The 26,956-nt window shown below is 41.8% G+C and overlaps 1 protein-coding gene across 1 annotated transcript in view; it reads right to left on the reverse strand.

The window, feature by feature from the left end:
- Positions 1-26,956, reverse strand: part of MNAT1 (MNAT1 component of CDK activating kinase) — a 118,800-nt gene that overhangs the window by 8,119 nt on the left and 83,725 nt on the right. The window lies entirely within an intron of this gene.

The raw sequence follows: 26,956 nt of genomic DNA on the forward strand, positions 1-26,956 counted from the left end.
CCTCAATAGCTCAATACAGCTATTTCATGCAGAAAAGTCTAGAAACTCCAAGTACAATGGACCACAGACTTTGAGACAATCAACTTCAAGCACTGTAACCTGTAGATATAAAAACTACTTTGAAATGGGACATAAACCCCCTTAAATGGTGCATATCCAATTACACCTGGAGATGTTACAAGTGTTAACAAGTTAAACAAAGCTCCTCTTTTCACTGAGGAGTTCTCCAAGCTAGAGATTCACATTCAACAAGAAATCCCATGTGTAAATCCAGTGCATGGTTGAGAAACACATTTTGTCCCTTATATGAGCCCACAATTCACAGTGGGCGTCTGCATATTCCTTCTGATAATAATCAAATGCTGCATTTAATCAGCCTCTCTTAACATTTGATCAGGCAGCATCACTTCAGATGAGGTGTAACAGTTCCAGCCCTAGAAAATGTGAATACCAGTGCAAGAGAGCAGCCAATGCTGTCTTTGGAGCACTCAGTGATTCTGAGCTAATGTGGGAAATCTTGAACACAGTTTCAAAAGTTAAAGTGATGACAGAGGTCATCTTGTTTCGTTGGGGATTTTTTAGTTGAAAAGAAAAACAAACAGCCCTGAAGCTGCTAAAGTACATCACAACCCCACTAAGGAACCCTTAGAGAAAGGAGGCACGTCCTGACAGGTCTGAGGCAACAGGGGTTACAGGTTTCTGTGCTGCAGGGGGGATTCAAGACAAGGATTATCTGAAAGTTCTCCTCATTTTAGCACACAACTGCTTATTTTAAAATAAAAACAGGAAATGGAAAGCAGAACCTGCAAATACACAAATCCTTTGCAAGCAAAGGAAAACTAAAGGCTATGCAAGTTTTTTTTTGGTCACATGATTCAGCTCTATAAAGGACATTTTATACAAATTCTATGCTGGCTTCTCTTTCTTTTGATTGTTGGGGGGCTTCCTCACATCCCATTTTCCTCCCAGCAAAGTATTTAGTTGTTTGATGGCTCCACATGCCAGAGAAGAGCCATCACTGACTGTGCTGTGTAAACATTTTTCTTCTTGCTGCTCACCCACACATCTCCACACCACACACTCCTGCCAGCTCCAAAACATGCACAGCCACTACCATTCTGATTAATTCTTTTTTTTTTTTTTTTCCCTTAAACTGCAAGGATTTCTGCTTCAACTCCTTCCCAAAGAGCTGCCTGGATTCCTTACCCCCGTGCACTCGGCTGTAACAAGAGGTCAGTGTTTATTTCTAGAAGCCTTGCTCACAGGAAGCCTTCCTTCAGCGCCAGTGACTTCCGTAACTGCAGAGGGGCTGGGATGAGCAGGGGCACCTGGTCCCCCATTTGTCACCATCCCGAGGTCACCCGCCAGCTGTCTGTGCTCTCAACACCCAGCCCAGCACCAAGGCCCTCTCCCTCACTCAGATTTCCAGATCTGCACTTCCACATCCACTAAATCAATCAGCCCCCACTGAAAGTGCTCCAGTGTGGTATTAACATGCCCTCTGAACAGAGAGAAGAATTATCAAAATAATTCTTATCTCATTTGCTGCTCCTGGTGCTTGCACATGGTGGAATGTGTTGGGAAGGTTGTTTACCTGAGAGAATTTAGTAATTGGATTCTGGGAGAGATTGTTTATGTTAATTAACCTATCAGGTCCAAGCTGTGTGGACTGTCAGTCTGGAGACAGTCGAGTTAGTTAGTGATAGCTCTTGTTAGTACAATATTCTGTAATATAGTTAATTAATTACTCCATTATAGTCTAGTATAATAGAGTAATTAATTAACCTTCTAATATCATGAAGTTCTGTGCATCATTCTTCCTGCCCATTGGGCATCAAAGCAGCAAGACTCCAACAACTGCAAAGGCAGCAGCTGAGCAGCCCTGAGCTGTGGTATTTGCAGGGGTCCCCAGGACGAGGTGAGACATGAGTGAAGCTGACTCCATGTTCTTAGAAGGCTGATTATTCTATTCTATTCTATTCTATTCTATTCTATTCTATTCTATTCCATTCCATTCCATTCCATTCCATTCCATTCCATTCCATTCCATTCCATTCCATTCCATCATAAGCTATACTAAAGAAAAGAGAAAGGATACAAAGTTATTAATAATGATAATGAAAAACTTTGACTGAGTCCTCAGAGTCTGACACATCTGATGGTGATTGGTCATTAAGTTAAAACAATTCACATGAAACCAATCAAACAATCACCTGTTGGTAAGGAATCTCCAGCCATATTCTGAAGCAGCAAAACAGGGAGAAGCAAATGAGATAATACTGTTTTTCTCTGAGGCTTCTTATCTTCCCAGGAGAAGAAATCCTGGCAAAGGGATTTTTCAGAAAATATGACAGTGACACTGAGCAGCCCCACAGAGCACAAGGACACTGCAGTGCCCAGACTGCACACAGGGCTGCAGGGCTGGAGAGAATTGCACTGCAGCACTGCAGAGCTGCAGCTGCACTTAGTCCCTGACTAAATCAGGCTCTGCTTGTACCTGACCCCAGGAAGAATGGCATTGAACACAAGGGCCTTTTCTCAGCTGTGATATTGGATTTTTTTTTTTTCTTTTCAATGGGTAAAACAACCATTAAGGCACCATTTCTGTAACTGCAAAGCAGCTCTCTTTTTAATGTGGAAACGTTCTGGCATACACTGATCTCCAAATTCTTCATCTTTCCCTCTGTCCTCCAACTCTACTCTTCCTCCCACACACTGTGTTTAGGACAAAGGGCACAAGAAGAACATGGATGTGTTTAAATATATATTATAACTCTGAGGAAGTTAACCACTGTTCTGTAATTTTCTACCTAAGACTGTTTTCATAGACTTATCTTTTTTATGTAAAGACAGGGTAAGTTCAGTTTTAAAGACATCACTGTGTCTTTTCTTCCCTGGGCAGGACTCTGGGAATATAGCATCCCTTCTGCAGGCAAGAAGGAAGAACACAGCTTTTATTCTGAAAGACAGTTCTTTTGGACACACAAACTCTTCTTTTACGATAAAAATTCCCTCCTGTTCCTCCTGCTCTGCCTTTTTTTCCATGTTCCACACACCCCACTGAGCACCATGAATCCCCCAGCACACAGCCAGAGATCCATATTGATGAACTGGGGCTTTGGGAAAGCTACATGAAAGAGATTTCTCCAGCTTCCATGTAAATTATGCATCTGTAGGCAAAGGGAGCCCTTTCTGAACAGAGCACTCAGTCAGGAGCACCTCCAGAAGGAGGCTGGAGATGCACAGACACTTTTTTCTCCCTCTTTTCAGCACATTTTGCTTGAGGCTCAGTTCTGAGGCAACAGACAAGGACAGCAATGATTGTATCACAGAATCACAGAATGATTTGGGATGGAAGAGACATTAAAGATCATCCAGTTCCAACCCCCTGCCATGGACACAGGGATGCCACCCACTAGCTCAGGACACAACTGCAGAGTCCAGGGTGGCTCCAAGCACACAGGAGGTATTTTAGCCTCAGGAGCACTAGTAAGGATCTGGATTTCATGCCCAAGGCTGGGAAATGAAGTGTCCCAATGCTTTTCAAGTTTTTCTTGCATTTAAGGACTTGCTTTAGTCCCAGCAGGGAAGAACAGAGCCCCTGGGTGACTCATGTATCAGGCATGGCAACAGGCTTTGCCCCCAAATCACTGCTGACAGAAAAAAATCATATGAACATAGAAAAAGTGGTTATAACCTCAGCTTTGAAATAGTTTCCCCAGGCAGAAAGTCAGTTCTGTTTTCACTGTGACACAGCATCCTCTGTTCTGAGTAGCAATGAATTCACATCATATGGCAATTCCAGTTTGAAATTACTCAAACAAAATAGCACAAGAATTTCTAGAGGGTTTTTAGCTGCTGATACTGATCAGATAAGTAAGCTGCCAAACCTAATAATTATCTCAAATGAAAAACTATGAACTCTTGGTTATTCATTTCAGATAATAAGAACCCAAAGTTATTTTCTTTAGGCAGAATGAGGAAAGTGTAATTGTTGAAAGCAAATGTTGCAGTTTGAATGACAGTATTTAAAGAAGATGAGATGGTTCAGGTCAAAAGAAGGTGAAAACCAGGTGGATTTCCCTTGCAGCTGACTTGTGCTCTAATGCAGGAGCAGCCCCTCAGCCTCCTCAGGTTCTGGCTGCTGCTGGGCAGGTCAGCATTTCAGGCTGATGCTGGGATCAGGTTTACAGCTCTCAGCCAGGCTGGCGTTTGTTCCCCAGGAAGGCCTGGGAGAGCTGGGAGGGAGCAAAGAGGGCAGGAGCTCAGGGAGAGGCTTCTCCTCAAACCAGGGATGGGTGAAGGATGAGAAACATCTGCCCCAGGCAGGTGCAGCCTTTGGGCTGAGCTCTCAACCCTCCCCTGCAAAGGAGCTGCACAGCCCCACTCTGGCATGGGGCAGTCACAGCTCCCAGGTGGGGGAGGAGGGAAAAGTTGCTCTGCTCTCCTGAAAATATTTTTTACAGAGGAATGAAGGGGAAAAAAACCACTCCTTCAATCCTAGGCAACTTCCTCCTATCTGTCAGCATATGGTAGGAGCTATTATTATTTGGCTTAAATATAAAGCATCATTAAGGCTATTTTTCTGTTTTAACAGCTTAACAATTCTATTGTGAAATCTGGGTGAAATTCTCTGGATTTTATTGTCCTTCTCTATTGTGCCTTGGTAGAATTTCTAGAGGGGAAAAATGCAGTGATGATAGGAGATCTTCATTTTACTCTTCTAAAAAGACAATGAGTTAAGTGTCTAAATTGAACCATTTTTATATGATTTCTGTTGAATTAATTTTCTGTTGCTTTCAGTCTAATCCCATATCCTGAAACAGCAGAAGCACAGATATCCAACAGGAGTGTGCAGAGTTAGGCAGATCCCCTTAGTTTCACTTAGAAAATACCAGCAGAGTTGTTACAGAGCAGTGACATCCACAACTGCTGCAATTCTCCACGGATTATTTGTTAACAACTCAACTCAACTTGCAAACTGCATCCCCAAAATCTGTCTCCAAAGAAGTTGTGCCTGCTGACTGAACTGATCCTGAAACTGGTGCAAAAAGTGCCTTTTAAACATTCACTGAAAGTGCCTGGAAATCAGTGGGGATTGCTACTAAAGATGACATTTAATAAATTCTCCTGCTGAGGAGAACTCCCAGTAACACTAGGTGGCAGAAGGCTCTGTCCCATTGAAGACACCTGCAGATAGATACACTCACAGAGCTACTTGAGCTTGATTTTAGAAAAGCTAAGGGGAAAACAGCTGAAAGCAAAACAGTTCCCCTTTTCCATCCACTCTTCCAGTGCTAATTCTAGCTCTGATATCCCTAGTGCACATTATTTCACCATTTAAGCTATCCCAGAATGTGAATACACACTCTAAACTTGAACATTTAATCACATCCTACTCAATTCAGATGAAATTCTGCATATTATTCTATTAAGCTTTTATGTAATTAAAAAGAAATTCACTGTTTAAAGAAATAAATGGCCACTAGGGCAAGTACACAATAAAAACATACACTGTGAGTTACCTTGAAGCAAACTTGAAACCCAACCTGGAGTGCTATACATTTCTGCAAACAAATTTCTGCAGCTGAAAGAAAAACAACAACCTACAAACAAACTCATTCAAAACTGCTCAAGACCCAATGTGTGATAGATCTGATAAAAATGGCAGCTGTTCCCTCATGGAGTTGCATTTTCAGGAATACTTTGGTAACTACACAAAAAATTCAACTGCTTGTTTCTAGTTTTACATCTTTAACCCTTTAAAAAACACCTATGTTCCATTTTCCTTTATTTTGGCCACTCCCTTTCCACTGCTCCAAGTTTCTCTCTCATCCTCTACAAATCCAATCCATAAGGAAACAAAGAGGTGCCCCTGCCCTGGTGATGTTAGGAGGAAGCTGCAAGCACAGAGAGAGAAAGCAAAAGCCAAGCACTGTCTAAATGCTGAAAAACAAAAGGCAGCAGGGGGACAATGACATTTCTGCTTCCTCAGATGGGTAAGTTTGAGTTGACAGCAAAGATTTCTCTGAGATGCCCACAGCTGCACTGCTTTTCCACTTGCCAAGCAGTAACAGCCCAGACTTAGAGCACTTGAGGGGTGCTTCCCCAGGGCTCAGTGCCTCGTGGAGGGTCATCGTGCACCTCCAGCCATGGGGGCTGTTTGTGTTTAAATATAGTATATTTTATCATTCACAGTTGTCAGCAGTGGAAATTGTCATCTAAGCAGGAAAAGATGCTGTTGAAGAAACAGGAGGGGTTGGTTAGAAAGTAAAAATTATTTTGGCTGTGACAACTCCTCTCCCTGCCCATTCTGAGGGTAAGGATCACACCACCCATTGCAAATTGCTGCCTGAGAGTCAGAAAAATCAATAGTAGGTAGGAAAGCTGACTTGCCAAGGCTACAGCCACTGCCAGCAGATTATTAATGCATCTGTCTGCATTCTTTAATGTTTCCTAAGAAGCAACTATGTTAACTGAAAAGGTGTGACGTGTCACCAGCCCTTCCCTTCTCTCCTCTTCATTTTCTCTCCATATTAAAACCTTGGCTACCAAAGAAAACAATCATGTTTCACCTCATCTTTTCCCAGCTTTTCTGAAGTTCAGTTCCTGCTCTAGAGCAATATATACAGTCTAAGTACTACCCCTGACAAGCTGTTTGACAGCCCTAAGTTGCACATCTATTTTACTCCCAGAGCCTTGGAGTTGGTAGGGCTTAGATGGGAAATGGAGGCCAATTAAAATAAACACAGACAATATCAATGCATTCTTCAGAAAGGCACAAGACAAGCAAAATGAAACACTACTGGCTTTTGCCCACAGTTAGAATTCAGCTCATCTCACAGGCTGAATGCTCTGGCTGAGGTCCAGAAAGACACTTAAGCACATGTCTTATTTTAAGCATGTGAGCAGCCTCATTGATTTTTCACTCATGCCAGGAAGAATATTCAATGCTTAAAGTTAAGCACATTGTTAAGTGCCTTCCTGGAGCAAGGCCAGGCTATTTAGCCCTTGCAAGAGTTAGTCTAGAGAACATTTACCATTATTTTAACTTCTCAAGACTTTCTTTGAGATAAAGTTTTATGCTGTATGAAAATATTTCATTCATACCAGCAGTGACTGGCTCACAGCAACCTTCAGGGACCAAGTGTTCTCCCCCTTCCCACATCTTCTAAAGCAGTAACTGGAAGGATTAAAGACACATAAGCAAATAGACCAATAAAGAAAATTAGTTTTGAAAGGGAAGCTAGCAGTCTTACTGATCTGAAGAGTAAAATGAGCCCTGCACTGAAAAGCTGACAGCCATATTAATTTTCAATGAAAACTAATAAAGTCATTTGCCAGTGTCCCATTCCAATACCAAGTCCCGTGCAGGAACTTCTAAAAGCGAGCTAATTGTTGACTGAAATTAATTCTCACAATAAGCACACATTCAATTCCATTTTCCCTTCTTCCTTTTACATCCAGTTCAATACAAAATTCAAGGAAAGGCCTGTTAGTGCTTCCTCAACATGACCTCACCACATCAGAGCACTTTAGAGATCAAAGGCACGACAAACACTTTGCTCTTTGCTACAACAAAGTGATGCCATTTGCTCCTTTTGCTACAGACAATTGAATTTTTATCTGGTTGGCATTATCCAAGCTGAGTAAGAGCTAGAGAAGGTGTTTAACAGTACAGCTAAGGAAAGCTGGGTAAGACACACACTCCCTCCACCCCAGCCATCCCTCTCCAGGAGGAGAAAATGGAGTGCATGGCAGCCTGACCATTCCAGTGGGAGCAGCAGGACACTGACAATTTGCTCCTCTTTTATGAGCAGACGTACCTTTGTACTTCAGTAGTTTTTCCTGCAGAGTTTAAACTCAGTGGTGAAAGAACACAATTGGCAGGGGGATAGAGGAACAGAAAGGCAGTTTAACACTTGATCACCTCTGAAGTCTCAGGGTGACACAGCTGTACCACTCATCGTGTCTCACACCAATGCAGCTCCACTGATTTCATGCTATCAAGCCCACACCTGATGGCAACTCCAGCCTCAGCATCCAACACCCCACTTTAGAAACTGGTGGAGCAACCTCTGAGACCTCTGGAAAAAGGAACTAAGATGATGAAGGCAGTCTGCAGACAAAAAAGACACTTCCTAGTGGATTCTGCTCTAAAGTCATCAATTTGAAATAAATAATCTCTATTTTAAAATATTGTTTTACATATCTTGTTGCTGAGATTATTTGGTGAAATCTTCTCACCTTGCCAGGCAATCAGAGCAGGACAGTGACACTGAGAAGGCTGAGGCTGGAAGGGACAGGAAGCCCACTTGGTCCAGCCTCCCTGCTCAGCAGGGTCAGCTCAGGCAGGCTGCCCAGGGCTGTATCCCAGTCAAGTTTTAGTACCTCCAGGGAGGAACTTTCCAAAAAAGTACCTGGACAACCTGCCCCAGGGTTCAACCTCCCTTGCAGCAAATGCATTCCAGTGGAATTCCATGTATTTCCATTTGTGTCCATGATACCTTGACCTCTCAGTGGGATCACTGAGGAGCATCTGGCTCTGTCCTCTTCACTCCCTGTCCTCCCTCAGGTATTCACACACATCAACAATGTCCTTCCAAGCCTTTTCTTCTCCAGATTGAAGGTTGCCTCAGTTTCACCTCACACAACAGAGTTAAAGAATAAAGTAGGGATTTATTTAAAGGGTTCAATGGATCCACCTTGGGCAGCACAAGAGCCCAGCCAGGGCTGTACCCAAGATGAACCAAAATAGTCACAAAATGGACAACCAGTCAGGAGGTCTCTCACTGTGATCAGTTCTGCTTCATTTGCATATTGGAGTTAATTCCAGCTCCAGCCCACGCAGTCCCATCCTTCTTGTTTTTCTCTCTTCAGCCCATGGTGTTTCTGCTCTTGGATCTGAGATTTGGATCATTTGTCCTTGGTGCCCAGCTAGAGAAGGAATTGTTTTGTCTCCCTACTCTGTAAAGAGAGCTCACCATCCCCTAATGTGAAGCTCAGAAGTCCACACTAAAGCAGCAGAGAATCTGAAAAATAGAAAAGCTCAAACCTGAGGCATCACCAATCCCTACTTGCTCCAGCATGTCCACATCTAGCACCAGGGATGCCAGGACAGGACCCAGCATTCTGGATGTGCCCCTCACCAGTGCTGAGCAGAGGGGAAGCATCACCACCTCCCCATAGCTCCTGGTGACCCTGCCTGGCACAGCCCAGGAGGCTGGTGGCTTTTGTCCCCCACAAGGACAGGCTGCTGCCTCCTGGTCCCCGTGGGCTGCTCCAGCCCCTTCTCTCCCAGCCCCCCTGGCTCATGGGGTTATCCCAGCCCAGGTGCAGCACCCTGCATTTCTCTAAGATTGCTGTGACACATTTCTCCAGCCTCAAGGTCCCTCTGAAGGGCAGCACAACCATCTGGTGCAAGCTCTGGGCTGTGCATCACCTGCAAAGCTGCTGAGGGAGCACTCCTTCCACAGCCAGCCAGGAGAGAACAGGGTGCTGCTCCCAGTATTGACTCCTGGGGGGAACCACTGTGTCCTGCTTGGCTTTCAAACCCACAAATTAACAGCTGTGTTAACAACATTAGACTGTATTGGTTTAACAGTTCTCTTTTTTAAATTTAGGTGCTTCACTGAGTGCAATATTTTAATATATGCAAGATCTGTTTCTGAACAGTATCCACTGGTTCAACTTGTCCTTAAGTGTGAACTTCCCTCAAGAAAATTTCAAAAATCATTTATGATTTTAGAGGGGAGACAGATTTCTCTTTTTGAGTTGCTTTAGTATGTAACTAACCCAAATGGTGAATTTCCTTAAAAAATCATTTCTGCAGACAAAAATGCCCCTTCACTTGAAGAATCCCGAGCAACAAGAAAGCTATTTTCCAGAACTGGGATTACAGCCAGTTTATGATGGATAAACATTGAATGCTTATGGCATAATTATAATGTCACAGCATTTGCTGCCAGAATTACAAAAATATTCTTAAAATTATGCCCTAAATAGAATGAATGGTGTTTAGTTTAGCTAAACTGAAAGCACACTCCAAGAAATGTGAAAAAACAAACACCATGATTCCAAAATCTCAATTCTGCATACTAAGGGCTTGTTTTACTAAAAGTATATTTAGTGGCTGAATAAAGTTTCTCAAAAAATAATTTTAAAGATAATGAATTCCCGATGTCCAAAAAAGTGTCACATGCAATTTCATCAGTGACTCATGTAAACTAACCTCAAATTTAACCAAATGCAACTGTGATCAATATTGTGTCAATCTGAAAGTATCTGGGGTTTAAGGCAACAAAACCAGATGCAAGGATGAGTAAAAATTTGGAACCCACAAACAGAACAGATTTCTTGGCTACTGAAAGGTCTGGAACAGTTATACTGACAGGGAGAAGCCAAAAGAATGAGAAGTTTTGACAGTATTGCCACATGTAGCAGGAAGAGAGTCAAGTGCAGGAGGAATAAAAGGGAGATAAATAACATGCAATGGTAGCAAACTAACTTTTTTTTTCTTTTAAAAATGGCATTCTCCACTTGAGGTATGGACTGTTTCACTCACCTCTGACCTGTTGTACAGTGTCTAGGGATGAACTTGCAATTATGTTCCCAGGCACTTTTGTAATGCAAAACCCAGCAATAAACGACCAAAAAACCCAACCACATAAAATATAAATACTGTCAGATTTACCAACATATTCTTGAAAAAGCTGTAACAGTTTCTGAACAAGAAGGCCAGTTATATAGAGCAGATTTGGGCCACATAAGAAAAGGACATTTGAACTGATTCTACCTTCACTGTGAAACAAAACTGAAGAGTTGTGCATGACCTGCCCACCAGTGCTGTGCTGTCCATCACAACCTCACAAGAAGGTGACAGATGTGTACATCAATCCCTTTTTATTAATTATTTTCTTTATCATTTCTTGGCAGGAACACGTGTCACGAGTTGCAGTGAAAAAATCCATGAAAAATCCATGAATCCCCATTTTGAAAACAAAAATGGGGCTGAGAGGGGAAAAGGTGTTAGAGGGGAGAAAAGGGGATTTTTATTCCTCCAAGCAATAACCCCTACCATGACAGCCTTGCTGGCTCCTTCTCCATTGACAGGAAATTTCTGTAAAAGAATCATGTGGTGCTGGAACACAGAAGTGCAGAGGTTCATATATGAGACAGGCTATAGGTCTGCCATGGGACCAGCAAACAAAGTCAAAAGCCCAGTGCTCTCCTCTGCCTTCCAAATACTATAATCTTAGAATGTGACAGAAACCTGTTGATTCTGACAGAGTTTAAATTATGCCACTATGAAGCCAAAGAAGCAGAACACCTAACACTGGCAGAAAAATAAGAAGCCTAAGACTTCCCTGCTTCACAAGTTTTTTATCTTTACAAACCAGGCAGAAAATCCTAGAGGACCACAGAGAGGCAATGGATTTATGAGGTCTGAGAATCCTCAAACAAAGAGGTAGTTGAGCTAGTGGATTTTATTATTTTTTCCTTGAAAGCTTAAATAATAAAAAAGTTAAAAATAAAAATAGAGCAGAGCAAGCACCTACTAGAAAAGCAGTGTCAGTATTGTCCTTTAGGCATGTTCCTCTCCACACCTCTGGAAAGTTGTCTGGCATTTGACATAATTGGGAGGAAGAATTTTCTCCCCTGGCAAAGTCAATTAACTTCACTGTATTTGTATCATCTGTCAGAGCTGAATCTGCTCCCTTCTTCAAGTCTGACACAAGCTCCTACACCTACTTGACAGATCAAACAGCCTGTACAGAAATTACTGTGCTTTAAAGGGAAGTTCCATGGCTATGTCAAGTCAAAAGCTGCAAGACAAGAGGTGAGTGATTATTCTATTAGTATACACTCCCCTGGAATATTAAAATACAGCCTAACTTTGTACTGAAGTTTAACCTCTTTCATGCAATTTGCTATTTCATTATGAAACTCCTTTAGTCTTCAATCACCAGAAACATCTGTAGAAAATCAAAGCAGGTCTTTTTCCTGCTCTGTGCTCTTCAACTGCTTAATTTCTTGTACTATTAAGATATATAAGCTCCTTGCTGTAACAAGAAATGTAAGAAACAGTGTGGGCCACTGCTTTAACATACAGCCAAAAACAGGTATATGCACGTTTATGCATTGAGTGCTATAACCAAGCTTTTATCTTAAAGCTACATAAAATATTAGTGCTCTGTGAAACACCATTCAATGTGATGTCACTAGATTGCATGTCATGCCACTCTTTGGCATCATAAGTCAATTGCCAGCTCCCATCACATTTTATAGGCATTATAGCTCAGGCCCAAACCCACCTCCCATTAGCTCCAATTTAATATTTGCTGTACATCAATGTACAAACCTCATAATTAAAGGCAGCAGAGGAGAGAAGGGTAACACACACAATGCGCTTAATGCAGTTCTGCAGTTAAAACATGAACACAAAGCAGCATGGTGGGTAATGCAGGAATGAAAACACTTCTCTACTGAAATGCCTTTCCTCGTAATCAGCTCTTAAAAGCAGCCAGACCAGTAATGCAGCTCTCCCAGGTGGCAGCCAGGGACTGGGAGCACTCACTGGATGCATAACTGAGAAACAACATCAAGGTCTCTGTGGACCTACACTCCACAGATTTTATGTCCCTGAGCAGCAGGGAAGAGCACATCACAGATGAAAATGTCACTTTTCTTTGGGCACAGACCTGTTCTGAAGTGAAACACCAAAGGCACTTGGACACTCTGTTAGAAAGGGGGTTTGGTGCAATAAAATCTCTTTCCTACCAGAATCAAGCTGCTGTTTGTATTGAGCTGGGGGAGCAGTGCATCACCTCTGACAGGCTGTTGATGTGATTGAAGGGAGGGGGCACAGGACTGTATTGATCTCTCAGCAGCAGGGCCAGCACTCCACAGAGCTCACTTTGAAGTAGCCCCATACAAGCACTGCATTATCTGCCTCGCCAGCGCCGGGCAGGTTTTCAAAGGCTTAAATAATATTATGGCACATAAATCTACTAAAGGCTAACCTGATGCCCTTTGTGAGTGAGAACTTCTTGTACTACAAAGGTTCTACCAGTTGGAGCCATGGAAGAGCAAAATCCAGAGGGGAAGCAGAGCTGGCTCTTCCCAGACCACCTCTGTGCTACTGCAGCACAGGCTGGAGCACACGAGAGCCTGGGCTGCCCTAAAAGCCATCTAAAATACACCCCACACACAAACTTTAGCACAGGTTTTGTAGGATTTTCCTGTAACTCTCTAGGGAGGTTAAGTCTGTATCAAGGCAAACTCCTCATTTTCTGTACAGAAAACATTCAATTTTTTTAAGGAAAATAATCTGGTAATATTTACAGAGGAGTCCTGTGGTCATCTTTCTGAGTTAGCTGTCCTCCTGCATCAGAACTATTACCCCTCAACCCCCTGGAGCACAAAGGTTGCCACTGTATGCCCTGTCCATTTAATGCACTGCAACTGAAAATATTCTACACTGACCTATGGATTGAAGCAGTATTGATCTCAAATTTCTTTGCCTCAAGAACTAACACACCCCTCAGTGACACACCCCAAAGAAAAGTGCAAGCTCACCTTCAGTTTTACAATAAAAGCAGGCAGTAAATAATTAATTTTTAAAGTTTCATATTCTATTTAGTTTTCATAGGTGCTATGCAAAAAAAAAAAAAAAAAAAAAAAAAAATTAAGCATGATTTACACTGATAGATCTTAAGAAGTAAGTGTGAATGGGGATTCATCATCCAAAGAGGTATTTTCCCTGCGGGGATCTCATTTTATCCTAGTGGTTCTCAAAAACTTTCATCTACCATTTGAAAGAAAATATAAAAGTCACCCATTGCAGAATGTACATCTGTCAAAAAATCTGAGGGGGCTGGGAAAATGGAGAAATGATTCAAACTACTCTGAGTAGCACTTACTAATGTAGCACTTACTTTTTCCAGCTAGAGACAGCTTAACAGCAAAGGTCACACAGCCAGGAGCTAAGAACAGGTCACACAAACACAGCACCACAAATTAATTAATCCTGGAAACAACATAGATAATGGTGCCTGACTTACAAAACTTGAGCTCTGATTTCTTCTGGAGGTAAGGAGGTGGGTACAGACACAAAATAGTATCGAGTAGGGGAATTCAGAATTCACCCTGGTTTTCTGCAGTGAGTTCTCTGAGTGTTACCTTCTCTTTTCTGGGGCAAAACACTGAGCTTCAGCTGTACTTGCTGAAAAAAATCACTGCCCTGCAAAGCTACAGAACACCTAATAATACAACAGCAATAACAGCTAGGAGTTAGCACATTGTAAATGTAAAATGATCCATAACAATATATGCATACACACACAGGCATGCACAAACATATGTATTAAGACAATAATTCCAGCAGAAATGACAGCTTTCCTGGGCACACAGATCATCCCCTCAAAGCAGTTACTCCAGACACCCTAAATCCTACCTTCTCCCTGGAAAAATTAATGGTACCACTGCAGTTTCTTCACCACTTTGTCAGGAAGAAGAGTTTTAGGGAATTCTCATCCTCCTCTGTATCTACCCTCACCATGTGGCAGCTATTCTTCTGGGAGCACCCAGGCCTTTCATCAGAGGAAAAGCAAAAATTTTTGCAACAGCTCATTAAGAGAGAATTTAATCAATGAGTTTATGTACAGGCTGGAGAAAAGGTGAAGGGAATCCAGAAACATGCATGCTTATTTAGATGTCACTTTTCAAGAAATTCTGACAAATTTAGCATGTCTTCTGTGTGTGTTTTGTTTTGTTTTTTGCTTTGGTTTGGGGTTTTTTTACATCAGAAGTATTTTAAACCCTCTCCTTTATTTGTATTTCTTGCTTTTCATATTGTTTTTGCTTTCTCAAGGAAACTGGCAGCTGAAATGGTGTTCTAAAAACAAGGCACAAACATTTAGCAGTGTTGCCATTTCAAACACCGGGCTCAGCTGAAACTGCTGTGTGGTAAGACGATGCTGGTTCAGCTGCTGGAGCCCTCAAAGGACAAAAAAATTGCTGAATAAAACCAAAATATAAGTCATGAGTCAACAAAAACTCTGGGATTTGTTGCAAATAACATCCTTCAAAGCAGCCCAAAATAGAGGATGCACTGCTCTTTGCAGACACCAGGAGCCTGTAGTATCACCTCCACCCAGCCACCCCAGTTTGTGTGGTTGTCTCTACTGGAAGTACCAAGTACTTCCCAGAACCTAATGCTGATATTTCAAATCAGATATTTCCATTTTTCAGATAATGAATCAAAGCACCAATGAGAGAAAGAAAAAAAAACCCAAAAAGAAACAATGCACATGTGCATGAGGAAGGCATGAAATGGACCCATACATGAGCACTGAAATCTCATCTATTGCCTAGCCCCATTCATAGTCTTTCTCTAAGGAGATAAAAAAAAAACATTAAAAGAAAATACATTGATTTTCTTTTCTTTTTCTGATCTTTAATTGCCAGGGCAGACAGCCTGTAAAACCTGCTGCTGCTGTAGTACATATGGGCAGCTGATCTGAGCAGAGAGCTCCAGGCAAGTTTTCAGCATTTGTTTTGAAATACAGGAAAATCAACTAGCAGCCAACAGCTCCCAGAAAAGCCAAATATCTGTGAACTGGGGGATGAAGAGCCTGCAGCACCAGCACAGGGCTCCACTGCCCATCCTCTGTCCTACAGGGAGCTGCATTCCTTTGCTCCATTTGCAAACATCCCTGAGCCATGTGAGCACACTCCTCAATTATATGGAAGAGCCTGTGAGCACACACAGGTCATCCTCTGCAAAGAAAGTATCTACCCAGACAGCCCCAGGGCAGGAACAATAAAGGCACTCCTGTAAGGTCTAATCCTGTTCCCACTGAGGCCACTACAAATTCCTCTGCCAGGGCTGGGAGCAGAACTGGACCTGTGTGGAGCTTTTATTTCTTTTTAAACCCAACGCGCTCAGCACCCAAACAAGTTCAATGGGAATTTTTCAGATTAGTGTTTTGACACCAGAGCCAAAAACAAGTCAAGGAACATGTGAACTTCCTACAGCTCTTTGAAGAAGGCAGGGAAGGAGGTTGGAGGTGTTAACTGGGAGAACTGGTGAAAATGGTGAGGAGGGAGCTGCTCTGAGCAATCCTTGCTGTCACCTCCAGGGTCTGTTATGACACTGGCAATTGCTCAGATGTTTGTGGAACTGGATAACACCAATTTTGTGTGTTCTTCTGCTAGTCCAAGCTTTTCCAAGGCCTGGATAAATTCAGTAAATACAGCAGACCCAAAAAAATCTATAGAGCACTTCTGGGTGAGCAAAAAAGGGAGCACTAATAAATGCAAAATACAAAAATAACAACTTCAGTGACTGCTCTTAGACAAAAGCCAGAAGATCAAGAAGGATCCTATGGCCCAAACTGCTCAAGGCAAGGGACTGCTCAGTCACAGCAGACTCCTGAAAACAAACTCTCCACTGCACTCACACCTTCACAACAATACTTGCCTTGCTTCTGGAGAGAAAAAGAGCAGGATGCACCTACATCATGGAACAAGGGCAAAAATAAAAAGGCAAGATATGGTTTCCTTATTTCAGATTGTTTGCAGACTCTCTATCTGTGGGACTTTTCATTCCAAAATTAACTGTGTGCTGAAGAGAGTCTGGAACAGCAGAGCCTTTATGCTTCCAAGTGTTGAGATGGCCTCAGAGTGCAAAATCTCTTCTCTCTCATTTCTGGAATAGCTTTTGACAATTAGTAGAATCAATGACCACAGAGCAAGAAATCTGCCCAATCCATCAGGGCCTAAATGTGAAAAGAGGGGGAAGAGAGAGAGAACCTTCTAATGACAGGAAGGGGAGAAGAGGTGTCGAATTTTTTTGGCTTTATTCAGGAGCATTTCCTCATGAATTCTGGAAGAGAGTCAGAAAATAAAGATAGCAGCCAGCACTCACCTCCTGCATCTTTTAAGGGAGAACTAGACAAATGCAGCAGTAGCAAATAAAGGAAACCATAAGTAACCTTCTCTGTGCAAGACAGACACTACCCCAGTAGAGAGAGTTGGCACAAACCCAAGGTATAGAGGCTGCTTGGTAAATTCTCAATAAATATTAAAAACACAAGTATGCTGATATCTGCATTTTTTCCAAAGTTGATGGAAAAATTAAAGCATGGGTCGATGCTCCTGAGAACAGAGGAGTCAGTAAGATTCCAGGTTTAGGGGAAAGAACAAAGGGATGGAGAAACTCTTATCATGAATCTCAATTAACGTCGACAGATCCTGGAGATGAGAGAAAAGCGCCTGCACTGGAGCCAGGACCTCAGCAGCTTTTCCATCCTTCCAGAAAGGCTCACCCAGCTTCCAGAGGTGGAGAGCAGAGGGGCCTGGAAGCCAGGCTAGTGGAAAGATGCCAGCAAGACATGGGACCCCCCTCTTTCTACAGATTTCACCCTCTTCTCTCTCCTCATCACAGGTATAGCCGTTGTTCCTATCCAGTTTACAAGGACAGAGGAGAAGGAAAGGAAAGAGATAACTTTGTTTTCCACAGAAGGCACTCCTCATGCTCTGTGGAGACCAAGGGCACAACCATCACCAGATATCATCAGGATTGTTAAAGTCTGAAGAATTTGCTCACCTTTAGCAACATCTTAGAAAAAACACCACCAGCACAAAAGCTGACTTGCTCTCCAAGCAAAAAAAGCTATACCTGTAAAAAGTCTGGACTGATGGGTCATTAAAAGCAGTGACTAAAAGCCCTTTTTTTAAAAAAAAGAAATCTTAAAAATACAAAATAACACACTTCTAGGACGAAAGTAACCCAGCATGATGCAGCAAGTGTATTACATCAACCTCCATAATAAATCTAACCTGCTAATATTTTCAACACTGTATGTGTTCATGCACACTTTCAAATTACTCCAACACTATTTTAAACAAATCCTTCCACTGAAGAAAATGTCAATATATCAAAACTATTTTTTAAACTAATGAGTTTCCTTTTTTACAAAGCAATTACTGAAAGTACTGGAAAGGTTTCCATGGCACCCTCCACTTTCAGCTGACAAATATCAGCAATAGCTGGATTTAAAACAAACAAACTGAAACCCCCAAATCAGCAGCATTTGACTCAAGGAAAAACATTAAATATTTTCAGGCAGAAGCATTGAAAAACTTATTCTTACTGAAAGAAAAAAGTATGAATGCACACCTGCTTTTCTATCAATCTAAGCAGGAAATCATTTCACTGCTGCATCATAAGTAGAAGAAAAGTGCTTATTAAAACATTAATCACAGTCCATTATATTCTGACTCCATGCCAGAAGTTCCCATTACATCACTGAAAATATCTATTAACCAAAACCTGATTCTGACAAGTTACAGAAGTGTAGTGTTTAGGATTTAGTAATGTAAAAGTCAGTTTTAGAAGAACAGTTACACAATTGATTTTCCAGTGGCAAGCAACTATAATTAATTGTTTTTGTGACATTTATTACTGCAGTGGGGTTGATTTAACTGGTGTTTCTACTGTAAAATTATTAAAAAATTATTTCAAACTTCATCTACTTTTATTAAACACATTTATTGTGAAGGTATTTAATACCTGGGGCTGGCTAAACAATTTTAAAACGTGCTGGATATACCAGTACATGTAAAACTGTATTGTCTTGTGTAAATATGGGCCTTGTTCAGAACCATGTCTCACAGGAAATTATGCCAAATGAAAACCATCTCCCCTTCTCCTCTCCCACTGAAAAGGATTTATGTTTTTACATTTAATACCAGTTAAAGAAACAAAAATATGGTGGTGTTACCTTCAAGCCTGAGCAATAGTTCAGCTGTGAAGTCCCATTATGTTCAAACCTCTGCTTTGTTATTAGAAACACAGCCTGACTCAAATGCTTCCATTTGGAAGAGGGAGAAGTTAACAACTCTATTCTTGCTGGAAGCCTGGCACTGCATGTCTTGTTTACCTAGAACAGTTTTCAAATAACTACTAGCAAGGCTTTAAAACCAAAGCCATGAAATTGGTTCTTAAATGTGTGTACATAATCTCCAGCCAACCATTTTAATTCCTCAGCCCCCTCTAAGCAGCACCACTAACAACAAACAAACAAAAAAAAAAAAAAAAATCAGAAATAGCTATAATACATGATAGGAAAGCCATATTATGGATTTTGTCCCTTGACCCAACACACATGAGTCTCTTACTTCAAAGACACCTGAGATAAAAACCTTTACAAACCTTTGGACATCTTCCAATTTCAGATCCAAAGAGTTTCAGTCAAGGTATTTTTAGGGTCCCCCCTCTAGATCCAACCACTCCCTTCCATGCAACAGCTCTGGTCCCAGTTACCCCTAAAATCTCTGCTGTTCCTCCAGGTGTGACAGCCCCAGGGAGAGATGCACAAACTGCTGGAATGGAAGGAGCCAGGAACTCCAATTCTTATGAATGTGGAAGAATTGGATAGTTTTGGGGGTTTTTTTTATTGAGGAAACTGGGAAAAATAAAGATGACACCTGTGATGGGATACCTTTAATTCTTAGGAAAAGTTCTCTGGCTCCACTTTTCCCTCCAGTGTGATCTCATCTGAGGGACCACAGGGTCAGTATCAAAATGAGAAAGCAGAGACTGCCAGCCCAACCCTTAAAAATCTTGTCATCCATCATTATCAGGATTGAGAGCAGTTACATCCAGAGGATGAAATTTATCACTGGAATTACTGACTTTGGCAACTGACCTGCTCCTTCAGGAAGACATCCCTCACTGCTACCACTAAGCACTCTTTGGAGAAGCTTTAAACATTAGAGACTCCTTCAACAAAGCCATCTGAAGGGGGTTAAAGAACCACAAACTACTGCTTCAAAAGCTGCAGAAAGCTTCAAGCAAGACATCCCCCCCAGTGCTTCCCTCTGCCATTTAAGGGAGCTCATAACTCACCTTTTCAGCCATTTGATACCTGAACAAAATTTTCATCAGAATGCTGCTTTACAACTGTGTTTATCAGTGTCAGAGTCAAGATGATGCATAATTCCTGGCTTTATTTTCTTTATGGGTCTTTTTTTGCTAGCTGTCTCTGGCTAAATGTTTTCATTTTACATGACCCCCCCCCTTCTTTAAACAACAGTGTTCAAGGGATTAGGAAGCCTCTCTCTCCTTCCTTCCATATTTCCTTTCCAAATTTTTACTGCAATGAATTTTCACAAATGCTTCAGAAGGCAAATTCATATAGGATGCTCCTCATCTTTCCACTTCAACTACATTTGAGACTAATTAGTTTAAGATTATTGCATCCAAATAGACCCTTCAGGAGGAAATGCCAGGGCAAGTCCTTGTTGTGCCATCTCTCCTGACAGCCAAGCACAGAGCAGGAGCAATGCCCAGATGTTGATGAAGAGGAGGAGCTCAGCAATGGATTTCCATGAGCTCCCACATGCTCCACCAGGCAGACTTTGCTCCCCATCACTGTGTTCCTGCCTCTGTACTCTAACACTGGGCTCAAAGAAAGCATTTGGGGGCTCTGTCCCAGGAAGAACTACAAAAACTGGAGGACACTGAGGCCCTGCTGTTGTTGAAGTGAGAGATAATCAGGACAGATCTCCTGCATGTGCAAAACATATTGTTTTTCTTGTGGCAACCACACAATTCCCAGTGCAATTATCCATCGGGCTGAGGAGCCAGGGAAAGACTCAAAAAGGGCAACATGATGGAGTGCAGGAGAAGCAAGGAGTGAAAAATGTGAAGAAAAGGAAAATACTGAGCATAGAAGCCACTGATCTCAAATTTAGCACATCATTTCAGAGATGCAACAGAAGTCCAAAAACTTCACTTGTACCAAAACACAGCAGCTAAGGAGGAAAGCCTGTGGACATACAGAGTCACAAGAGAATCAGACATCCACAGCCATATCAATGCAGGGGATGGAGGGAAGGATGAAAGCAAAGAAGGGCTTTCAATAACAGATAAGAACAGTCACAGACAATCAGGTCTTTTTAAGTGGCTGGTAGTAACAAGGCTTTGATTTGCTGAGACACAAAGAGCACAGAAAATAGGGCATTTGGCCCACACAACTGCTGGATGCCTCCTGACACATTATAATCCATCAGCAGACAGCTTTGCCTGACACCTTTCAGCTGCCCACTTAGCAGCACTGCCTCCAAACCTGCAGAGACAACTCAGGGTTTGCCTCCTACAAACTCTCAATAATAAAGCCAATATTACCATCCTGATTTTTGGAAGTAATTTTAAATATTTACTGTTTGATCCTGTAGCCCAGTCTGCAGACAAATCTCCATTCCATTAAGGCTCTATTTTTTTCTTTTTTTCCTCTTCATATTTAAGCATTTTAATGAATGTATGATTTAGCATTCAGCAAGCCCACGCTACAGAAAGACTCTTCTGGAAGAAATGGTATAATTACATTTCCTACAGCGACCTTGTAATCTCACGAGTATTTATTCTAGACTAAACAGCCTTACTCAGCTGCCCTGTGTCTGATTGTCGATGAAAGAAGCTTGTTTGACAACTGCTTCGAGCAGAAACATATTTTTTCCATGATTGCATGAAAAAGTAAAAAAACATTACCAGACCGGTATTCCGAGCACAGAGACTCGTGTTAGATCGATGAGTTAATTTTGAAGCCAAAGGCCAACAAAAACAATCACCATGGACATTCTGCTGTCAGGGCCAGCTTTTGAGGTTAATTTAGTGGTACACACACAGCTACAGCCAGCTTTACATTTAAGAAACTGAGTGGTATATGCAGGCTTCCTTCTTTGTTTCTTTATATATTTTCCATATTCTCTGCTTTTATAACCCTCCTGAGACCTTTTACAGTTACAGAACCCACACTATACCCACAGGTGGGCGGGCAGGAAGCAAAACTCTCCATTTCATAAGCAGTCCACTTTTAATATATTCAATTGCTAATGACCTTGACAGAAGAGCTCCATGCAAAACACCATATTCTACAGGGTGTCGTTTGAAATGTTCATAGACTTTTTTGCCAGAAAGCTGATTCCTTAAACAGGAAGATTTCAGACTTACTAAAGGCTGCACTCCTTGATTTCCATTCAGCTGGAAAAATTGGTGCTAATCTACCTCCCCTATATTAAATTTGCATCCTTCCAAAAATCCTAAAATGCAGGCTGTAGGATTTCTGTGGAATGCTAAAGCAATACCAGACAGTTTCTGTATCAAACCAGGTCAGGATGGTTTACAGGCAGTTCTGGTGCCTGCCCTGAAAGAGACAGCACACTTGGCCATGTTCAGGATTCCAAAAAAGGGCACCCACACAGTACTTGTTTTGCCATTCATGGTTTTTTTTTTCAATTATTCATGATAAAATGAACAAAAATAAAAGGCTGTATGGAAACTGCAGCTGAGTCTTTAAAGCAATAATCACTCCTTACTGCCAATTCTCATCCATTGGGTACCCAATGCAAAACACTCTGCAGCAGACAGCAACCTCTCTGCTGAGGATCAGGCCCTGCAACAGGAGACTCTGGGAATTCAGACCATATGCCTTGGTAGCCAAGAGCATTCCTGCAAGGAGTGCAGCTCTCTATGTGCCCTCCAAAGCAAGACAAGCTTCCCTTGCTCTTACTCAATCTTTTGACTCTGACTACTGAGCTTATTGAGAGACTAGATTCCATTAAAAGGAGCAGAATGAATTCAGTGTTCAAAACCAATGGGCCAAAGCAGATCAAATCAGCCCTTCATTTGTGGCTTTTCTCCTTTTCCAAGATTCAAGAAATATCTGCATACCCCAGTGACAGAGCAGATGTGAAAAATCACCTGCTATGGACTTTTAAAGCCCAGTGATCCTGTCACCCATTCAAAATCAATTCTCAGTTATTTCACTGCCTCCAACCCTACACAGACACTGTCAGGGTTCTAGCAGAAGCTAATCCAGCCAAAGACCAGCTCAGCTATGCTGTAAGAATAGTTTGGAGACCATCCTGACTATTGCCTCACTTAAAAAAAAAAAAAAAAAAAAAAACACAATGACTGACAGCAAAGAAGTTACACGAGTCATTTCTAGATTAAGTGCCAGAACTCTACATGTGTTTCAAATTACACTACAACACTGTACAACAAAGAAATATGCAGAAATTTTCCACTTGAAGTGAAGGTTAAAAATTAAACACTAACAAAGCTCTAACAGATATGAAACCCAACCTCATCTTAATGCGAAATTTAAAATGCCTGAGCTGTCCTACACTAGGAAAAAAGGAATGAATCAATCCAGTTGTTCATAAGAAAAAGCACAGTGGGCTAAAACATGTTCATTGTATGTACAGATTTTCACAGCACTCCCATTCTGCTTCAGTACCTACCCCCTCAGCTCTTAAAATCATGTTCTGCTTAAATTAACTTTTAATTTATCAAAATATATTACCTATCCTCATTAGATTAGTGTTCACTATTGAGCTTCTTTTTCTGTATTTTATTTAAACAAAATATCAACCAGGGTGCTCCTAACAATGTGATTATACATGAAAACAAGTTGATAGATCAAAGAGAAGTCACATTTTTCCCAAAAAAGAGGGGTTTTTTATATGCACACATATATATATTCAGCTTGGATCTCTCCAAAGCTAAGTAGGCAAACACAATTTTATTTTAAGCAGCCCAGGCTTGACTTGATTACAAGGTCTGCTGCAAAGAGAAATTTTTAACCTGGCTTGTAAATTACCTCAATTTTATGAGAATGGTGAGGATATGACTGGCACTGTGTTGAGTATGATCCACTGTGGATTACAAGAGACTGCTTCTAAACCTTAAGTCATGAAGTTTACATATCTTTACCCAAAATGCTAATCACATAAGCAGATTTTCAATTTATAGTCAATTTTTAAGTAGCTCGTGTATGGCTCTTCACAGCTGTAAAATTTGGTGGCTGCTGTGTGGCCACTCCTGTTAGACAGACTTGCAATTACTGCCAGGAATGTCTTTACATTCTTCAGGACCTCCAAAAAAACATCATTTGGGTCCTCAGGGGCTTTTTTGTTTTGTTTTTCCTTTCAAATCAAAACTACATATCAAACATACATTTTTAAAGCAACACACTACTTTCCATCCCCATCCTGTGTTATTCTTTCACTGCTTGGAATGTCAGTTTGTTATATTTTTCATTTCTTTTGTTTTCCAGTAAGAAAAATGCAGACCTCCAACCACACAAATTCAGCATGCTCAGCTAAAACATCAGGAAGAAAAAAAAAAAAATAAAATGAAAAGAGACAGGACTTTTTTGCCCATCTAAGAAAACCTCCAAGTGAAGCAAGTGCCCAAGTGCTCCTCGTGTTCTCTTGCAGCCACACACCTCTGCTCCCCAAAAGGTTATTCAACAGATTTGCACCAATTTGAACCAAAAGGTGACACTTCCCACTTCAGTCCAAACTAAGAGTTTGTGGTGACAGCAGAAGTGCCAGCAGAGCCCTTGACAAGGCAGGGATCTCTCTCCTAACACGTCAGCAGGTTGCCCCCAGCTCTGGGCACAAAGCAATTTCTCAGTGCCCGTCCCCGAACACTTCAGTAATTCAGGGCAGTGACAAAGCCACACAGAGCCAGGGCTGTAAGTCATCATGGAGGGACAGGCAGCTGCAGAAGCCACCCCCAGGATGGGCATGTTCCAGTGATCCAAGACCCCATTTTCCTCCAAGGGCAGCACCACATGTTTGGGAGATGCTCTCACACATCCTCTCCCCTTTTCCAAGTCACGTTTCCATCTGACAGCTGAGACAGGCATGAGCTGGTCCTCGAGTCTGAACAACCAAAGTGACCTTCATGGGGGACTGAAGGACACAAACCCCTACACATTATACCAATCATTTGTCTTGGGAAAAAAAAAAAAAATCCTAAATCTTTATTATTCTCAGATTTCCAACACCCTAACAAGAAAATGCACAAGACTGTTAATGCTTTTCTGCAGTACTTAAAAAAAAAAAAGAAAATTTACATCCCCGGGGGAAACTGAAAACAAATTTGTAAGAACAATTTGAACATAAATTTCTTTTTTTGCAAAATATGCAAACTCCACACAGAAGAGCAGTGGAAAAATGCAAAATCAAGTTTATGGTCAGCTCATTAAGTTTTTTGAAAAGCCTAATAAGCAAATAATACAAGTCATCTTAAAAAGCTTTTTTTGTTTTTTAATTATAAAAGATTCCTTACAAATGTTCTACATGACCCTGTAAGTATTCACCCTTTTTCTTGCCCTTTGCTAAATCCTTCTTGCCAGCTGTATCCTTCATTACAGCAACTCACTAAGGAAAAAAAAAAATGCTGAAACCTAAAGCAGAAGGTAAGTTAAGGAATATTCAAAAAACTCATTCTACTGAGTGTTCTGAAGATTGAAAAAAATGTATCTTTAAGAAAAACAGTCAATAAATTATGCTACCTGAAGTGAATTCAAAGTCACCAGGCTGACAACTATCTCTGCAATAGCTCTGGCTCCAGAAACTCAGATAACAGCCTGCACATTTGAGGGAACTATTTAGCAGCAATAAATGTCATGCTACAAAGTTATTAACAGGAAAATGAAAAGAGGGAGAAACTAAAATTTAAAAAATATTAAAACCAGCTAAATACATTCAAAATCATAGAATGGTTTGGGTTGGAAGGGACCTTAAAGACCATGTAGTTCCAACCCCCCTGCTATGGGTAGGGATGCCACCCACTAGGCCAGGTGGCTCAAAGCCCCCTCCAGCCTGGCCTTTTATAAGTGCAAATGAACAGGAAACTAAAAATCTTTAGCTGGAGAGGTTTACATTGTGCCCAGCTCTTCTGCCTCACCCAGGCAGCTGCATGCAGCTGCCTGAAGAGCCCCAAAGCAGGGACAGAGGCACATTAGTTAAGCATTCATCATCAACAGGAAATGCGCATGAGTTCATATAAACACAGAAACACAAATATATAAACCAACAGCCCTGCACTGCTTAAGGTATTTCAGACACCCCATGGAATAGGGTTAGAGCTGTGCTGGCTGGGAACCCACAGCATGGATGTATTTGTTTTGGAATGGCAAACAGCCTCAGGACTCAGAGGAACTCTTCTGGTGGGCACCGCCAACCCACCCAGCCAGCCAGCCAGCCGTGAGCTCCCCTTGCTGCCACAGCCACCCCGCTCTCTCAGCTCCTCCACCACCTCCAGAGCCAAGCCCAACAAGCCTGGCTGCTCCTGCTCACAGGAGGAAAATGGCACATTTCAAAGTGTCTCCAAGGAAAGACTGTGGCATTGTTAGCAAACCCTGCTATGAATCTCACGCAGACACAACTGCAGGCTTTAAAGGGTTTTGCTCTGCAAAGTGTTGGGCTGCCCAAACCTGGTGCCACTAAGTGCAATAGACATAGATCACTGTTCCTGATGGATTTGGACACCAGCATTCATGGGGCACAGGCAAAGGGAATCCTCCCTGTACAAGCCATCTTTTCTTGTTCGGGATGAGGCTGAGGGGGCCTCCAAGCCCCTCTCACACTGGAGGTCCCTCACAGCTGTGCTCCATCCAAACAGGTGGTGAAGGCTGAACCAGGCTCTGCCCAAGTTTAAACTCCTAATTAGTACTTGGTCGCAGAAGCTTGATACCAGATAATAAAAATTACAGGCATCAGGAGGACGCAGAAACAGTAAAAATGGAGACAGCCTCACTTCCAGACAGTTTTCACTGTCAGTTCCCACTTCAGTTTTCTGAAGCACCATTAGGTTGCTTATTTACCTTACTAAGCCTATCTACCTCTGTCATTTCCTGGATGAGATACAACTTCTCCCATGCCAGTGAACGAGATGGGATTCCTGTTTGGATTTCAGTGGTCTCCCAAACTGCACACTGAATTGCCTCAACTTTGTTCAGTACTTTGTGGCTTCAGTTTCCCCAGATTGCACAGCCAAGGATAAACTGCTCTTTTTTTAAGCTCTTTCTTGCCTTGCCAGCCTGCACATTCGTTCTGCCCTGCCGTTTTCCAGGCACTGGAAGTGCTGATG

The sequence above is a fragment of the Haemorhous mexicanus genome, chromosome 6 (assembly GCF_027477595.1).
Source record: "Haemorhous mexicanus isolate bHaeMex1 chromosome 6, bHaeMex1.pri, whole genome shotgun sequence".
NCBI classification, from domain to species: Eukaryota; Metazoa; Chordata; class Aves; order Passeriformes; family Fringillidae; genus Haemorhous; species Haemorhous mexicanus.